The sequence below is a fragment of the Ranitomeya variabilis genome, chromosome 2 (assembly GCF_051348905.1).
Source record: "Ranitomeya variabilis isolate aRanVar5 chromosome 2, aRanVar5.hap1, whole genome shotgun sequence".
In the NCBI taxonomy this organism is placed as follows: domain Eukaryota; kingdom Metazoa; phylum Chordata; class Amphibia; order Anura; family Dendrobatidae; genus Ranitomeya; species Ranitomeya variabilis.
Window position 1 is genome coordinate 108,264,156 of NC_135233.1, and position 20,184 is coordinate 108,284,339.

The 20,184-nt window shown below is 43.5% G+C and overlaps 1 long non-coding RNA gene across 1 annotated transcript; it reads left to right on the forward strand.

Moving 5' to 3' along the window:
- The first annotated feature begins 1,041 nt into the window (after nucleotides 1-1,041).
- LOC143804566 (uncharacterized) lies at nucleotides 1,042-6,413 on the forward strand. The gene is made up of 3 exons (XR_013221056.1): nucleotides 1,042-1,237; nucleotides 2,541-2,612; nucleotides 6,232-6,413. It is a non-coding gene; the product is annotated as an uncharacterized LOC143804566 (long non-coding RNA).
- The last annotated feature ends 13,771 nt before the right edge of the window (nucleotides 6,414-20,184 follow it).

The window sequence follows — 20,184 nt, forward strand, 5'->3', positions numbered from 1 at the left end:
TGTACCCAGCCCTTCTGTACACTGACCAGACCCTGTACCCAGCCCTTCTGTACACTGACCAGACCCTGTACCCAGCCCTTCTGTACACTGACCAGACCCTGTACCCAGCCCTTCTGTACACTGACCAGACCCTGTACCCAGCCCTTCTGTACACTGACCAGACCCTGTACCCAGCCCTTCTGTACACTAACCAGACCCTGTACCCAGCCCCCTGTACACTGACCAGACCCTGTACCCAGCCCTTCTGTACACTGACCAGACCCTGTACCCGGCCCCCTGTACACTGACCAGACCCTGTACCCGGCCCCCTGTACACTGACCAGACCCTGTACCCGGCCCCCTGTACACTGACCAGACCCTGTACCCAGCCCCCTGTACACTGACCAGACCCTGTACCCGGCCCCCTGTACACTGACCAGACCCTGTACCCGGCCCCCTGTACACTGACCAGACCCTGTACCCAGCCCCCTGTACACTGATCAGACCCTGTACCCAGCCCCCTGTACACTGACCAGACCCTGTACCCAGCCCCCTGTACACTGACCAGACCCTGTACCCGGCCCCCTGTACACTGACCAGACCCTGTACCCAGCCCTTCTGTACACTGACCAGACCCTGTACCCAGCCCCCTGTACACTGATCAGACCCTGTACCCAGCCCCCTGTACACTGACCAGACCCTGTACCCAGCCCTTCTGTACACTGACCAGACCCTGTACCCAGCCCCCTGTACACTGACCAGACCCTGTACCCAGCCCTTCTGTACACTGACCAGACCCTGTACCCGGCCCCCTGTACACTGACCAGACCCTGTACCCGGCCCCCTGTACACTGACCAGACCCTGTACCCGGCCCCCTGTACACTGACCAGACCCTGTACCCGGCCCCCTGTACACTGATCAGACCCTGTACCCAGCCCTCTGTACACTGACCAGACCCTGTACCCAGCCCTTCTGTACACTGACCAGACCCTGTACCCAGCCCCCTGTACACTGACCAGACCCTGTCCATGCCCCCCCCCCCCCCGTACACTTATCTCCCTCATCACAGCCCTTACTGCAGGTCACTTCTCAGTTCCCACCAGACTGGGTCTTTGTTTTGTCCCATATACTTTCATACACATATAGCCTTATCTTTAAAGGTATGGCCTGCTATAAATTATTTTTTTTTTAATTTGCAGGTCGCCAAGATTGAAGCAAAGTCTTGGGCGCACAAGAACCATCTGGGATCTCTTTTTAGTACCTATTTTCTTGCTGTATTGCTTTGTACCTAATGGTCATTCACTGGTTCTCATGATCTTACAGGACAGATCTGACTATTTAGAGCTCGCTCATAAAGCGATGATTTTCTCTTACAAGAGAATCGGATCGATTATGGTAATAACTGCTCAGAGTTTGATCCGAGTGTCAGTTTACTGTTATCTGATTCTATTGAAGGTGCAGAGCAGACAGAGATCATAGTTTCTCTATTGTCTGTGTCTGCGTAAATGAGACTGCGCTCGTAACATCCGAGTGCAGTCCGATGTTTTACTAGTACCCATAGATTTGAATGGATGCGTGTCATCCAATTTGCTGAGCCATTTGCAGCATGCTGCGATTTTGTTCTCATACCATATTGGCCTGAGACAAAAAACGCAGATCTTCACTGCCCCATAGTATAACAGTGGTCCGAGTGCTATGTGATAAAACATTGGATAGCGCTCGTGTGAGCAAGCCGGTAGGTAGGGATCAGCCTTCCCGAGCACATGTAAGCTGGATACTTCATCATTTTGTCCTGCAAATCAATAGTATAGTATAAGTTCTTGTCTCAGACTACAAATTTATCCTTTTGCAGAATAATAAGAGGTTGTCCGGTACTTTAATATTAGGATAGGTCATCGATAGTAGATTGTTGGGGAAACGACTCCTGACACCCCCGCCAATCAGCTCTTCCCATAGCTAGCGGCAGCCGGATGTGATCAGTGGTGTAGCTGCACAGCTCCATCAGCCGCATAGTGGCCACGGCTAGGTACTGCACATTTGCGCCTATTGGAATGCATATGGGCGGTTCTGCAGTACATTGTTGTGGCCGCTATGCAGCTGACGGAGCTGTGTAATTCTGCTCTGCAACTGAGAATATACGTCCGGCAGCGAGAACAGCTGATCTCACAGCCATCCATCTGGTATTGATGATCTCTGTTAAGGATCGGACATCAGTATAAGAATACCAGATAACTCCATTAAGTCTATGTTCACATCTAATTCCACCAAAAAACATGTTACACTTTTTTTTTGTGAAATCACAGACACCATGATGAAAACTGAATAGCCACCATTATAGTCCGGTATAGTGTCCGGTATGTGGGTGATGCGGTGCTGCCATTTTGTGCCTTTTTCGGTTCCAATAAGTGAAAGCTTGGTGCACATGGCAGGGTGTTGGTAGAGCTTCCTGTATTATTATCTGCGCCTACATAATCTGAATAATAGTTTTGCAGTAAAACTACACAAGGCTTTTTTATTACTTACCGTAGTTTTATACCTTTTTTTTTCTTCCTTCATAAAGAATGAATACAAGAATATTCCTGCGACCTTCCAAATTATCCTCGTAAATAGCTGGAAATTCATTTACCCAAGGGTATGTTTAAGTGTGGTGCAGACATCCCAGGCGGAGGATTGCAGGAAGCCCCCGCATCATCTGATGGTTCCTATATATGTAATAGCGCTATTGATTCAGTCCTACACTATGGGAATGCGGCTGCTCTACAATGAAAGCAAAATCAATTTGTTTTTTCCTTTTACAATTTTTATTTCAAAGAGACCCCAAATGTACAGTAGAATGTCTCGGCACTGACAGTGATGTTTGTCAGCGGCATCGCAGCTCTGCGCCTATGGGAACCACTATGTTGCGCCTCTCCAGAAACCTTTCCATAAGTATGCACTGTGATTGTTTGATACTTTCAGCCACTCGTCTCCTAGAAGTGACGGCAACAAAAGCATTTGGGGTTTGTCATAAAATTAAATTAACATCCAGGATCCAGATATGGCGCCAGTGTCCACTGTGGGCGACGTGTGTCAGAGGAAGGTGTAATTCCGGGGCAATATTTCCAGTGATTGTTAGATACACGTGGTGCAATGGAGACTGCTCCCCCTTCAACCTGCTGCCTAGAAGAAAAACCCCAGATAAACACGGAGAGAAATGGGATTTTAGATAATGAATGTGATTTCAGATGACAGAAATGGCACATTCTGCTGTTAGTGCTCAGCGGCTCTTCAACTCCTGCAGCTTCTGTGATCAGTGAAATTCCCGGCTATTACATATTATTATGTAAGTTAGTATTTGTGAAATGAGGAGCGAGAAGTGTCTGCCCAGCAATTTGACCTGGTTAGATGTAATCTAACTCTCCGATGCATTTCTCTGAATGCTGCCGCATTATGGTGTCTGTCCCGCTTTTTGTCTGATGATCTATTTTGCAGTTGTAATCAATAGCTCGCTGATGGCTGATTCTCCTTCTGTGCCTTGTGTGCGGCATTCAGAGGCTCCATCTCTCTATTATCACACCGAGCATGAAGAATGGGCTGGCTTGTGTAGTGTTTGACCCTGGAGAAGTTAGCCGTGAGGGCATTGTATCTGGAGGAACTAGTGGCTGTTGCATCTTGGAGATAAAGGAGGACAACATGGTCACCTTGTGAACGGAGTACACTTCGCGCCATTGTTCCACTTCTAGTCACACAAGTGTCGGCGTACACAGAAGCTGGACATCAGTCTGCCCCAAAGGGCCACAGACATGGGTCTACTACGATCACGTAAAACTTCACAATCATTGTCCAGTGGGAATTTGTGCACAGGGGTGCAAGATCAGCAAAGATTTCTTCTGCACGTATCTTTTATGGCGGCCTAAATAAGATCATTTTTCAGCAACATTCTGAAAGAAAACTCACGTATATGCATGTCTTTCAACTTTTAACCACTCTCTATTTTATTTAATATATATATATTTTATAAGTTATTTTATTTGTTCTTATTTTAACAAATTGATCTTCAAGTGTAAAAAGACCCTAAGGCTATGTTCACATGTAGTATATTTTCAGCGTTGTTTCTTTTGCTGTTTTTTTTATAGAAATAAAAAGCTATATTTTACAGTACCAAGCAAAAACTATGAGATTTCGGAAATCTTCAGCACTCGCTAGTTTTTGGGGTTTTCTTTTTACCCTATTTGAGAAGTGCAGTGTTTTTTTTTTTAATCTGCAGCATGTAAAATCTTCATCATTTTTGCAGCCTATTTTTGCTCAGAAACACTGCAAAACAATACAGTACACCGGCTTCTCTGCGTTTTTCGATGCATTTTTGTAACTAAAACTAATTTTATTAAACCTGCACTGTGCACAAAACACTCTTGTAGTCCACACAATAAAATCGCTACAAAAATCAAACAAAAACTGTGTTTTGAATGCAGCTTTCAACTGGTAAGAGAGCGAGTTTGGGGTGCAGAAACGCTGCGTGTGAAAACAGCCAAAGACCATAACCGCTCCTCTCGGTCTCTTACCCCATACTGATATTGTCTACACTGCTGTCCTTCTATAACACTTCTCTTTGTCACTTTGTCTTTTTTCAAACCAGTTGCTGAATATTACAGTTTATGACCCAATATCATATGCTTTACTGTTATTTTTTTATTTTGTTGTTTATTTTTTTTATCAAGAAGAGCATTTTGGTCTTTTTTAGTGGATTTCTTTGTACAGTTTGGTTTTTAACTACCGTATCTCATGAAAAGTGAATTTTTACTGAAAACGTTTTGCTATTATTTATCTGTTAATTTAATTCAGGGTCTTATCATGGATCAGAACGCTCCAGATAAGTTTCGATATTATCAAGATCACTGATTAGTTTAGGAAATGTTAAAATAATTATTTGGATGCTGAAAAAGTGGCAAATCTATTAAAAAAGCACATAGAAGATTCTTTATATCCTTTATTACTATTTCAATGCTTTAATTATTAAATAAAATATTTATGGCACAAATCAACAAGGATACTGGCCACAGGATTATTATAGGATCTATATTTGTACCATCTCCTGCCACACGGTAGAATGGCTCTAAACTCATAGCTGAACTAGTTATTTAGCATCTTATTAATCTTTATATCACATTTTGCTTATTTTTAGAATTCCAGTGTTGAGTATAATAACATACACAACCACGGAATAAGTGTGTCACCTAGGGAAACCTCTTCTAGTTTTGTGTTAGTCCGTGGCTGCCTTTATATAAGCAGGGGAAGTCATCAATCCCCAAATTGTAGCACTCGCTGTTCTTGTTGCCGAGTTGTATTTTCTCCAGCAGCACACACATAATCATACACCGGCACATGGTCATCCCCTGGCACTCTTGCTGAATCCCCCTCCCTCCAGTCTCATTTCTTTCCCTATTCACCTTACTCCCCTCCCCAGACCCCTTTCCTTTGTTCGGGTCATTAGCATAAAGCTGCAATAGATCTCCCGTTTAAATAATTACATTCATAATAGAATGGAATGAACAGGGAAAAGGGAGAAAGGGAAATTAATAGGGAGAGACAGTGGAATAGGGAATGAATAAAAAAAAAAAAAGCAACGAGGGCCAAAACTGAAAAGGGGGTAAATACATTAGGAATTTGCTGAACAATACACATTGCAATCTGTTGCCTCCATTCAAACCTTCCAGCAAAACGCAAAGCCAGGCCTTTTGTTAACGTCTCCAGGTTACCAAATGGTTAACACATACTAGTATGGGGAAGATTTTCTTGGAGCGGGATAATAGTGTGACCAATCATCATTACTTTACAAGGGAAATAGATCAGGGCGGTAATTTAGTCTTTGTTCCCATCACAAAGTTTGTTGTTTAATAGAAAACCATTTTCCAGCGGCTCAACGTCTTAGACAAGTGAAAGCGGGTGCAAATTACGAGTAAAAGAGCAGGCGAGGGGACACAATGATCTTAGGAAGAATCGAAAGTCACTCGCCACGTCCAGTGGTTTTAAGGAAATGCGGGGAACAATGCCCTGACAATACGAGCCGAGGGAGGTGCGCGGCTGTGACACATTGATTGTTTTTGTGGACAGAACAGGTTGTTGAGTCTTCACAATTTAGATCCTTTACTTGCTCTATGGAAATGGCCACATGCCGTACACAATGGCTGCTGCCCGCACCCCTGGCTTGCTCATTCTTCATGCTTTTGCTGGCTGTTTGTACATTGGTATTATTTTATTTTTCTCCCTTCTAGTACACTATGTTTGCTCAGTGATGTGTGCTCCTAGTGCCGGCTTGTTTAATGTTGGAGGCAGTGGATTTTTCCCCTATTAGCATACAGCTGCAGGTTAGCCCTCTCCACCCCCACCACCTTCCTTCATACTATACACACTCCCTTAAGCCATGTATACTTTATCCAGCTTTATCATCATTCTTCTTTCAGGCAACCGGAGAGAAAATCAACATCTCGTTCCTTACACATGTCCGGACCCCAACTCTCGAGCTGTGCATTTGTCTCAGGTGCAGCAATTGTCTGACTAATTGTGTTGAGTATTTTCCTGGTATCGATATACTGAGATAAAGCAATCAACTCTGGAAAAAAGAGAAATACAACGTATAACCTTTGCCATGTGGCCTAAATCTTCTCGATGCCTAGGAGCCAGGCTCACCTGACTGGAGTCATTTTCTCTAACATTTACTTTTCCAACAAAACCTTCATGATCCTTAAGTTGATTCCAAAGGTTGGCATACTCTTTGGACAAATGTCAGCCAAACCTAAAGGTTTTGGACGGACTGACTAATGTGTTTGGCAGTGTCCCATCTCTCCTTCCAGAATCTTCTCCTGAAGAAGTAAAGATACTTTGAAACACGTAGAGAAAAAAACACACTGTTACCCTATCTCGATTGGACTCCAATTTTTGGATATTGCACCAGCATCGCAGATTAATCACAACTTCCATGTGTTCTAACTCTCCTCCCATGACAGAAACAAGAAGGCTCGGGCATTTTTGATTTCAACAATTTCCTTCTGTTTTCATGGGAGATGAGGAGCCACCAGAAGAGTTTGGCTGCCACTTATTGCCCTTTCTCTATTATGAATAATATAATAATATTAATATAATAATATCAATGTTATAATTCGGCTGTAAATTGATATATGCTATTTGGCTGGCGTGTTTGAGGAGTGTGAAACAATTTGTTATCCTTCTGCAGAATTGGCACCTCTCGCTGATGCCGTCTTCCAGGAGACTCTTGATCAGGGAATCCAGTTTGTAAAACACTATAGAAAGAAAAGTAATGTATAAATTAAAAAAAAACATGTTTTTCTGAAAATATACTTCATTGGCTTCCTTAGAACTTGACCATAGTGTGTGAGCCTCATTGGGGACGGTTACTGACGTGAATGATGACAATCTTTGTACGTTGCCGGGGAATGTGTTATTGCGATGGGTTAACTGCTTTCCAAACTTGTAAGCGTTTTCCAAATGCATTTTGTGACTTGTGATTTTTAAACTTCAAAAAGTCTGAAAAATTGGTGAAAAAATAGAATTTCAGACACGGCTTCTCCAACTTTCTTTACAATTCCCACATCCTTTATAAATGTAAGCTGTCAATGAGACTGTTCTGTTTCCAATGTTTTTTATTACATACAGGTGCACAAAGTATCACTGCTCTTCTTAATGAGCAAAGTAATAAACCTACCATGATTTTTATACATCTTTTCAGACCAGAGCAGACTGTGCGGCGGTATAGTTGGTGCTTAGGTTTTTGCATTTCTAAATCTGATGTGAAAAATACATTTCTTATTATATCTGTCACTTACCAGTCTACTGATTTCTACTAACAATTCTACGTCCCAAATTTATTAATAATTGTATTTCTATTGTGACATCGTATTCCGCAGCACTTTACAAATCAGTATTTGTTTCCAATATTTCTACTGATTTGCAGGAAAAATTATTCTCTTATAGATCTACGTCATTATTTTTGTATTATTATTTACTACAAGAATGAAAAGGTTTAGAAACATTCATGAAATGCAAGTCTTTAAGAAAGCCTTAGGCTACTTTCACACTAGCGTTAACTGCATTACGTCGCAAATCCGTTTTTTGCCGAAAAAACGGATGCGTCAAAAAAAGTGAAAAACGTATGCAACGCATACAGCATTTCGACGGATCCGTCGCAAATCCGCTAAACGTTTCCGTCGAAATACTGGATGCGTTGCATACGTTGCATCCGTTTTTACCATCCGTTGCATCCGTTTTTACGACGGATCCGTTTTTAAAATGGGAGGCTCCCAAATTTGATTGGCTACTGGAAAATATGGAAAACTATATAGTTACTGTTTTTACAGCCCATCTTTGAGGGTTTTAGTTTTGTGGCAGCGATGGAAGGTGTTCTTGTGAGGATTGCTAGTTTGGTTACCGACGTTATATCATAGTGCGGGAGAAGGAGGCGGCAGCGGAAAGACGTAGGATGCTTCTGCAGCAACGGAGACGGAGGCGACTCTGGATACATCCGATTAATGAACTACGGATGATGATAAAGGGATCCAAACCCTAACCTCACACCTAACCGTTTAATGAACATTTTCTGACAGTCATAGTGCCACGTATTTCAGTGCCACGTATTTAAGTGCCACGTACTATAAATACTATAACCACGTGGTTATACGTGGCACTGAAATATCGTGGCACGTAAATACGTGGCACTTAAATGCGTGGCACTGAAATACATGGCACTGAAATATCGTGGCATTTACGTGAAATACGTGGCACCTATGTACGTGGCACCTATGTACGTGGCACTTATATACGTGGCACCTATATACGTGCCACGTATATAGGTGCCACGTATATAGGTGCCACATATATAAGTGCCACGTACATAGGTGCCACATATATAAGTGCCACGTATATAGGTGCCACGTATATAAGTGCCACGTACATAGGTGCCACGTACATAGGTGCCACGTACATAAGTGCCACGTATTTCACGTAAATGCCACGATATTTCAGTGCCATGTATTTCAGTGCCACGCATTTAAGTGCCACGTATTTACGTGCCACGATATTTCAGTGCCACGTATAACCACGTGGTTACAGTATTTATAGTACGTGGCACTTAAATACGTGGCACCTATATACGTGGCACCTATATACATGGCACTTAAGTACGTGGCCATATATGTGGGGTTGAAGGCCCAAGCCAGGTTTATATAGATTTGGGGGTGTCTGGCCAATTGGCAACAAAATCCAGCTTCTGAGCATGCTCAGTGTAAAAAAAGTATTGCAGCGCTGCATTGCGTCGTACGACGTGTCCCGACGCATCCATCGCTCATAGGCTTCCATTGTAGCCAACGACGCATGCCGCAGGATGCGTCGCGACACGTTTTTTAGGCGGAGACAAAAAACGTTACAAGCAACGATTTTTGCCGACGACGTGTCGCCAAATTTCGACGCATCCGTCGTACGACACACGACGTATGCCAATCCGTCGCAATACGTCACCAATACAAGTCTATGGGGAAAAAGCGCATCCAGCAAAAACTTTTGCTGGATGCGTTTTTTCTGAAAAAAGACGTTTTTGAGATGGTTTGCAGTTAACGCTAGTGTGAAAGTAGCCTTAACTAAAACCGTTCCATCTGCATCTCACCCAGATCTGGGCATAGAAGGAGGTATAGCCAGTATAAAAGCTATTGGCGGTGATGTATGTTGTGAAAGATTTATGAAACTTAGCACATGTATTCAGAACTTTGTCACACCATGTGTCGATAGACTAGCATGGGCACTAGCTAAATAACACTATTTTGGATAAATGTGACCAAATGTGTTTTTTTCTCCTTAATTTATATTTTAGTAATAAAATTGTGCCAACCTATACTGCAGGTGTGTCAGTCCATCACAGGCACAGCTATGGAAAATTCTCTCAAATTGTTAATCTGACCTCTCTTTTTTGGTGTCCGCAAGGCTTTTCTCCATTTACACCTTTAACCTGGGACAACATGGCTTCCAGTACCACCTGTTTGCTGATGACACTGACATCTACCTTTCAGATGTCATTTCTCTGATGTCCAGTATCTTTCACCTATATCCACCTTCTTCTCATCATACTTTCTAAAACTCAACATCAACAAAACTGAACTTCTCATCATTACTCCATCTCACTCAACCTCTTACCAGACCTATCCATTACCTTAAATAAGTCCTCACTTTCCTGTCATTCTAGTCCGCTGCCTGGGTGTAACCTTTGACTCTGCTGTTATTTCAAAACCCTTACCACCTCCTGCTGCCTTCAACTCAAAAATATTTCTCAAACTTGCCCTTCCCTCAATCCCGAGTCAAAAACAATGTTAGTACATACACTCATCTCTCACCCCGACTATTGCAACATCCTCTTCTGTCCTCCCATACAACACTTTCACACCTCTCTAATCTATCCTTAACTCTGGTACGCAATTAATCCACCTGTCCTCTCACTATTCTTCCTCTACCCTCTGCCAATCCCTTCAGTGGCCTACAAAATACTAATGATAACATTCAAGGCCGTCCACAATCTGTCTCTCTTGTACATCTATGTAATCTCCCAATACCTCCCCACACGTACTCCTATCCCCAAAATTCTACTTTATTCTTCACACAACCTTGAGACACAAATCATCTACAAGATTCCTCTTTAGCATCCTTCATATTCTGGAACTCACTACCTCTGCTGGGATTGGCTGCACCCTGAAAAATGAACAGCAACAAAAATAAATATACACTGCTCAAAAAAATAAAGGGAACATTAAAATCCCACATCCTAGATATCACTGAATGAAATATTCCAGTTGTAAATCTTTTTTTACATAGTGGAATGTGTTGAGAACAATACAACCTAAAAATTATCAATGTAAATTATAACTAATATCCCACGGAGGTCTGGAGTTGGAATGATTCTCAAAATCAAAGTGGAAAATGAAGTTACAGGCTGATCCAACTTCAATGGAAATACCTCAAGACAAGGAAATGATGCTCAGTAATGTGTGTGGCCTCCACGTGCCTGTATGACCTCCCAACAACACATGGGCATGCTCCTGATGAAGCAGCAGATGGTCTCCTTCAATGCCTTCATCTTCCTGGAACTGCTGGCACACTCCAGCCACATGACGTCTGGCAATGTCCTGCATTAGGAGGAACCCAGGGCCAATCTCACCAGCATATGGTCTCAAAAGGGGTCTAAGGATCTCATCTCGGTATCTAATGGCAGTTAGGCTACATCTGGCAAGCACATGTAGGGCTGTGCGGCCCTCCAAAGAAATGCCACCCCACACCATTACTGACCCACTGCCAAACCGGTCATGCTGAAGAGTGTTGCTGGCAGCAGATCGCTCTCCACGGCATCTCCAGACTCTGTCACGTCTGTCACATGTGCTCAGTGTGAACCTGCTTTCAACTGTGAAGAGCACAGGGCGCCAGTGGCGAATTTGCTAATCCTGGTGTTCGATGGCAAATGCCAAGCGTCCTGCACGGTGTTGGGCTGTGAGCACAATCCCATCTGTGGACTTCGGGCACTCAGACCATCCTCATGGAGTCGGTTTCTAACCTTTTATCAAGACACATGTACATTTGTGGCCTGCTGGAGGTCATTTTGCAGGGCTCTGGCACTGCTCCTGTACCTCCTTGCACAAAGGCTGAGGTAGCGGTCCTAATGCTGAGTTGTTGCCCTCCTACGGCACCCTCCACGTCTCCTGGTGAACTGGCCTGTCTCCTGGTAGCGCCTCCAGCCTCGACACTACGCTGACAGACACAGCAAACCTTGCCACAGCTCGCATTGATGTGCCATCCTGGATGAGCGGCACTACCTGAGCCACTTGTGTGGGTTGTAGAGTCTGTCTCATGCTACCACGAGTGTGAAAGCACAACCAACACCAAAAGTGACCAAAACATCAGCCAGAAAGCATTGGTACTGAGATGTGGTCTGTGGTCCCCACCTGCAGAACCACTTCTTTATCGAGTGTGTCTTGATAATTGCCAATAATTTCCTTCTCTTGTCTATTCCATTTGCACAACAGCATGTGAAATTGATTATCAAACAGTTTTGCTTTCTAAGTGGACAGTTTGATTTCACAGAAGTTTGATTTACTTGGAGTTATATTCTGTTGTTTAAGTGCTCCCTTTATTTTTTTGAGCAGTATATATATAGTGCTGTGCAAATTAATTGGGACAAACCAAAAAAACATATTTTTGAAAATGTAATAATAAAATGTTATCATGCACTGTTACATACTAATTCTGAAGATTACCTTTTTCCACTGGCTAGTTCACCAAGATTTCTTTATTATATATTAAAACTGGTTTGAATCACTGACTGGTAACCAACTTACGATTTTACTTAAAAAATGCTTGTCCCAATTAATTTGCACAGCACTGTACATAATATATGAAGGATTGGTCGATATTTTGTCTAAGGCTATTTTCACATTTGCGTTAGAATCCGCAGCGTTTAATCCGCAACCGTAAATGAAGGAAAAACCACTTTGAAACGCGTACAAATGCGTTTTGTAGACGCATACGTTAACGCATGCATTTAAAAAACGCGGTGTTTTCGTGCTTTTCCATGCGTTTTGCATGCGTTTGCGTTTTTTGTACGCATGGTGAAAAATTTAACAGAAACAAAATCTAGATAAACAGACACCACCAATGTGACTACAGAGGGCGTGTATTATGGGATATCTATATATAACCCCTTGGACTGCTGAAATGTTCAGTTTGCTACTGTATCCTGTGTAATGATGGATCTTCGCATGGAGAGCTTTTATTTCAACCTGGATTTAAGCATCAAGCTGTTTCTTGCCTGTGCGTTTGCTTGGGAGCAACAAAGAAATAGAGAACGACAGAGAACGACACGGCGTAGGCTGTTATGACCCCAATGGCAGAGGGTCTCAGAAATAAATACCAAGTCTGCAAACACAAAAAACCAGCTCATAGGGCAGTGGTAACTGGGCTGACCGTATATCTAATCCTAGCACCACAAATAGCAGCAGCCGGGGAACGTGCCTACGTTGGTTCTAGACGTCTCGCGCCAGCCGGAGAACTAACTAACCCTAGAAGGGAAAAGATAGACCTTTCTTGCCTCCAGAGAAAAGACCCCAAAAGTTGGATACAAGCCCCCAACAAATAATAACGGTGAGGTAAGAAGAAAAGACAAACGTAAGAATGAACTAGGTATTTAGCAAAGAGAGGCCCACTGACTAATAGCAGAATATAGTAAGATGACTTATACGGTCAGCAAAAACCCTATCAAAATTTCCACGCTGGATAATCAAGAACCCCCGAACCGTCTAACGGCCCGGGGGGAGAATACCAGCCCCCTAGAGCTTCCAGCAAAATCAGGAATCACATTTAGTACAAGCTGGACAAAAAATAAGAGCAATGCAAATAACCAAAAAACAAGGAAGCAAGACTTAGCTTAATTTTGCAAGAACCCGGACCAGCAGACAGGAGCAAACAGAAAGGACTGATTACAACGATGCCAGGCACCAGACTGAGAATTCAGGAAGTTCATATAGCAACACCCCTGGACTAACGACCCAGGTGGGTGCCAAACTGAGGAAAGACAATCCCAGAGTCATATCACTAGTGACCACAAGAGGGAGCCAAAAAAGTCTAATTCACAACAGTACCCCCCCTTTAAGGAGGGGTCACCGAACCCTCACCAAGACCACCAGGGCAATCAGGATGAGCAGCGTGAAAGGCACGAACTAAATCGGCCGCATGCACATCAGAGGCAACCACCCAGGAATTATCATCCTGACCATAGCCCTTCCACTTCACCAGATACTGAAGCCTCCGCCTGGAGAGACGAGAATCCAAGATCTTCACCACGTACTCCAACTCGCCCTCAACCAACACCGGAGCAGGAGGCTCAACAGAAGGAGTATTAGAGAGCCCAAAAGGCATCACCAAGTACTCAAAATGACCTTCGGGCGTATTAAATGCAGTTTTCCACTCATCTCCCTGCTTAATGCGCACAAGGTTGTACGCACCACGAAGATCTATCTTGGTGAACCACTTGGCACCTTTAATCCGGGCAAACAAGTCCGACAACAGAGGCAAAGGATACTGAAATTTAACAGTGATTTTATTCAGAAGCCGATAGTCAATACAAGGTCTCAAAGATCCATCCTTCTTGGCCACAAAAAAGAATCCCGCACCAAGAGGGGAAGAGGATGGACGGATATGCCCCTTCTCCAGAGATTCCTTGATATACGAACGCATTGCGGTATGCTCAGGTACAGACAGATTAAATAGTCTTCCCTTAGGAAATTTACTACCTGGAATCAAATCTATAGCGCAGTCACAGTCCCTATGAGGAGGCAGAGCACTGGACCTGGACTCGCTGAATACATCCTGAAAATCAGACAAATACTCAGGAACTTCCGAAGGAGTAGAGGAAGCAATAGACACCGGCGGAGAATCACCATGAATTCCCTGACAGCCCCAACTTGACACAGACATTGCCTTCCAATCCAAGACTGGATTATGGGTCTGTAACCATGGTAGACCCAAAACAACCAAATCATGCATTTTATGCAGAACAAGAAAACGAATCACCTCCCGATGTTCAGGAGTCATACACATGGTTACCTGTGTCCAAAACTGCGGTTTATTTTCCGCCAATGGCGTAGCATCAATACCTCTAAGAGGGATAGGATTTACCAATGGCTCAAGAACAAAACCACAGCGCCTGGCAAATGACAGATCCATAAGACTCAGGGCAGCACCTGAATCCACAAACGCCATAACAGGGTAGGAAGACAATAAGCAAATTAAAGTCACAGACAAAATAAATTTAGGTTGCAAATTACCAATGGCGACAGGGCTAACAACCCTTGTTAGGCGTTTAGAGCATGCTGATATAACATGTGTAGAATCACCACAGTAAAAACACAACCCATTCTGACGTCTATGATTTTTCCGTTCATTTCTAGTCTGAATTCTATCACATTGCATTAAATCAGGTGTCTGTTCAGACAACACCACCAGAGGATTAGCAGTTTTGCGCTCCCGCAAACGCCGATCAATTTGAATAGCCAGCGCCATGGAATCATTCAGACTTGTAGGAATGGAGAAACCCACCATCACATTCTTAATGGCTTCAGAAAGGCCATTTCTGAAATTTGCGGCCAGAGCACACTCATTCCACTGAGTAAGCACGGACCATTTCCGAAATTTTTGGCAATACACTTCAGCTTCATCCTGGCCCTGAGAAATAGCCAGCAAGGCTTTTTCTGCCTGAATTTCAAGATTGGGTTCCTCGTAAAGCAATCCGAGCGCCAGAAAAAACGCATCAATATTCGCCAATGCCGGATCTCCTGGCGCCAGCGAGAAAGCCCAATCCTGAGGGTCGCCCCGCAAGAAAGAGATAACAATTTTAACTTGCTGAGCTGAGTCTCCAGACGAACGGGGTCTCAGAGATAGAAACAATTTACAATTATTCCTGAAATTCCTAAACTTAAATCGGTCTCCAGAGAACAGTTCAGGAATAGGTATTTTAGGTTCAGACATTGGACTACTGGTAACAAAATCTTGTATGCTCTGCACACGAACAGCAAGCTGATCCACACTTGTAATCAAAGTCTGGACATTCATGTCTGCAGCAAGCATAAGCCACTCAGAGGTAAAGGGGAGGAAGAAAGAGAGGAAAAAAAAAAAAACTCAGAATTTCCTTTCTTATTATCCCACTTCTGCAATGCATTAAACATTCAATGTTGGCCTGGCATACTGTTATGACCCCAATGGCAGAGGGTCTCAGAAATAAATACCAAGTCTGCAAACACAAAAAAACAGCTCATAGGGCAGTGGTAACTGGGCTGACCGTATATCTAATCCTAGCACCACAAATAGCAGCAGCCGGGGAACGTGCCTACGTTGGTTCTAGACGTCTCGCGCCAGCCGGAGAACTAACTAACCCTAGAAGGGAAAAGATAGACCTTTCTTGCCTCCAGAGAAAAGACCCCAAAAGTTGGATACAAGCCCCCAACAAATAATAACGGTGAGGTAAGAAGAAAAGACAAACGTAAGAATGAACTAGGTATTTAGCAAAGAGAGGCCCACTGACTAATAGCAGAATATAGTAAGATGACTTATACGGTCAGCAAAAACCCTATCAAAATTTCCACGCTGGATATTCAAGAACCCCCGAACCATCTAACGGCCCGGGGGGAGAATACCAGCCCCCTAGAGCTTCCAGCAAAATCAGGAATCACATTTAGTACAAGCTGGACAAAAAATAAGAGCAATGCAAATAACCAAAAAACAAGGAAGCAAGACTTAGCTTAATTTTGCAAGAACCCGGACCAGCAGACAGGAGCAAACAGAAAGGACTGATTACAACGATGCCAGGCACCAGACTGAGAATTCAGGAAGTTCATATAGCAACACCCCTGGACTAACGACCCAGGTGGGTGCCAAACTGAGGAAAGACAATCCCAGAGTCATATCACTAGTGACCACAATAGGGAGCCAAAAAAGTCTAATTCACAACAGTAGGCGTTTTTGGAGACACCCCATTATTGAACTGCGGGAGAGCCGTGGAGCCTACCACACGCGATATGGCGAGCTTAATGCCAACCCGGACACATTCCCAGAATATACCAGGATGTCTCAAGACTCTTTTCGGGAATTGCTTGGTCGTATCCAAGGAGCCATCCGGAGACAAGGCACCCAGCTCCGTAGAGCGATTCCAGCAGAGGAACGTCTCCTGGTTACATTAAGGTACATAAAAATTCTAAACAAATGCCAGTCATAATTATTATTGGTCTGCCATGTATTATTTGTATTTTCCTTTAGGTCTTTAGCTAAACACCATAAATGGAATTGATTGTAAATTAATTTTTTATTCTTATTTCAGATTTCTGGCAACCGGAGAGAGCTTATCATCCCTCCACTTTCAGTGCCGGCTTGGAATTTCCACCCTGTCTGGAATAGTTGCGGACACCTGCCGGGCTTTGTGGAATGTTCTTCAGGATGAGTTTATATCCCTACCCACGGAGGACATGTGGATTGAAATTGCTGAAAAATTCTGGCGTGTGTGTGATTTCCCCAACTATTTGGGATCGGTGGATGGAAAGCACATACGCATTATCAAACCCGCCAGAACTGGATCGGAGTACTTCAACTACAAAAAATATTTTTCAGTTGTGCTCATGGCAATAGCAGATGCGGACTGTCGCTTCATCGCCGTGGACATTGGAGCTTTTGGTAGTGAGAATGACTCACAGACTTTCAAGAACTCGGATATGGGCCGACGTGTGTATGGAAGAAATTTTAATTTTCCACTGCCACGACCTCTCCCCAACACTAAAGGCCCACCAATGCCATTTGTTATGGTTGGGGATGAGGCCTTTCAGATGTGTGAAAACCTACTGAAACCATATTCCAGTCGGGACTTGAACCACACTAAAAGGATTTATAACTACAGACTGACCAGGGCCCGAAGAACGGTGGAGTGCACCTTTGGGATTCTTGTCTCAAAATGGCGCATTCTTGCGACAGCCATTAATCTAAAAATGTAGAGGTGGCCAAAGCCTGTGTGGTTCTCAACAATTACATAATGGCTAAGGAGCGACCCAACTGGATGAACCTGTTGCAAACCCATTGCCAGATTACCAGCATCACCCGCTGCGGTCAACAGTTGAAGTTAGCCACAAGCGGGACCAATTTGCTGCCTATTTTGTTTCTGATGTTGGACGTGTGGCATGGCAAGACAATATTGTGTAAAATTTCCTTTTGGGTTTTGGCCTGTACCAGTTATGTTTTAAATGTTAATAATATTTTTTGTTAATAAAATTCGTGTTTTGCTATCTTAACCGAGTATCCTATGTATTTCCTCTAAAAACCACTTATGTTGATAGTGGAAAGGTAGTTGACGTCATTACGTCCAGATGCTGTTCTGCAGTATCTATTGGACGCAGACTGAAGAGAACATGGAGGTATAATAAAAAGCAGATCTACACTCATCAAGTCAGGTGTCTGAAATAATGAATTCATGAGGCAAAAATAACAGCCTCATGAATTCACTATTTCTGACACCTGTCCAGTTGAGTATAGATATGAAAATCAACAAACAGGTGCTGAGCTAGCAGGAGGAACTGTGACTAGGAATACATCTCAGTCACCTACCTCGCTGTTATGAACTGACGTGTCCACTTGGGACACTGGGCTGCTGCAGACCGTCCTCTGCTATCTTGGAAGATCTGTGATTAAAACAGTGCAGCCATGCAAGCGATGCACTACCATCCGAGGAGCGTCCTCCCGTAGTGCTGAAAAACCCCACCAGTCTCGCCGCTGTGGTATCCGGCAGGCAGCTGCGGCCGATAGCGCCGCCGTGCAGTGGCGTGGTGAGCGGGGGGCGTGGCTACTAGGTGACGTCACCAGTCCGTATGACGGACACTAACAATGGCCATTCCCGACGCGTTTCGAGGGTGCCGACCCTCTTTCTCAAGGTCTAGTATCTAGTATAGATATGCCTTGTATGACCTACATCGTCTCTTCGGTTTGTGTGAAATAGATTATATACACTGAAGAAAAAATGGAGGTTATAAAAGGCAGTTCTCTACTCACCAGGTCAGGTGTCATATAATGAGTTCATGACGCAGAGTTTTGTGCATCATGAACTCACTATTTATGACACATGACCTGTTGAGTATAGTTCTACTTTTTAGTACCGCCATTTTCTCTTCAGTCTGTTACACAGATTAATCAGACTGAAGAGATTATGGAGAAAATACAAATAATTTTGGGTTTTTTTGGCCACCTCATAGCTCTATACCAAACACACAAAGGTGCAGTGTTTTATTCGGCGCACAGTGTGTGTTGGTGGCGGCAAAATACACAATTAACCAAACATTATTGGGGGCAAAAAACATTATTATTTATTTTTTAACAAACAAATTAATTTAACTACGCATGCTTGGGGTAGAGTGACGGAAATGGGGTGTGTGTAGCTGTGAGGCCTGGCTTAATGTGGACGACGCAGGGGTGGCAGGAGAAGGGGCAATTAAAGTAGTGGGGTCTGGGAGTTCGGGGATGGGGCTTAATACACAAGAGGTGTTGTGAAATTGGATTCTGGGCTCCCCCGGTGGCCACTTGTGGAATTGAACTTGTGTGCATCATCCCCTCTGTTCACCTGCTCCTATCAGGATGTGGGAGTCGCTATATAACCTTGCTCCTCTGTCAGTTTCTTGCCGGTCAACAATGTAATCAGAAGCCTTCTGTGCTTGTTCCTGCTACTAGACAACTCCCAGCTAAGTTGGACTTTTGTCCTTGTGTGTTTTTGCATTTTGTTCCTGTTCACAGCTGCTGTTTCGTTACTGTGTCTGGAAAGCTCTTGTGATCGGAAATTGCCACTCTGGTGTTATGAGTTAATGCTAGAGTCTTAAAGGAATTTCTGGATGGTGTTTTGATAGGGTTTTCTGCTGACCATGAAAGTGTCCTTTCTGTCTTCCTGCTATCTAGAAAGCGGACCTCGATTTTGCTAAACCTATTTTCATACTACGTTTGTCATTTCATCTAAAATCACCGCCAATATATGTGGGGGCCTCTGCCTGCCTTTTGGGAAAATTTCTCTAGAGGTGAGCCAGGACTGTCTTTTCCTCTGCTAGGATTAGGTAGTTCTCCGGCTGGCGCTGGGCATCTAGGGTTAAAAAACGTAGGCATGCTACCTGGCCACTTCTAGTTGTGCGGCAGGTTTAGTTCATGGTCAGTATAGTTTCCATCTTCCAAGAGCTAGTTCTCATATATGCTGGGCTATGTTCTCTCGCCATTGAGAATCATGACAGTTTGACCGGCCCAAAAAAGGGTTAAATTACTGGCTGAGAAAGGAGAGAAAAAAGAAGTCTGCTACAATTTTTTTTTTTTTTTTTCCTCTAGTTCTGAGTGTGCTCTTAATTGAATCACTTGCTAGTCTGCCTATACTGCAGCCTTCCTCTATTTCTCTCCTTCTAATCCTTGAATGGCTCTGTGTTCACCTGTTTCAAATGGATCTTCAGAGTGTAGCTACAGGTTTGAATAATCTCGCCACAAAGGTACAAAATTTGCAAGATTTTGTTGTTCATGCACCTATGTCTGAGCCTAGAATTCCTTTGCCTGAATTCTTCTCGGGGAATAGATCTCACTTTCAAAATTTTAAAAATAATTGCAAATTGTTTTTGTCCCTGAAGTCT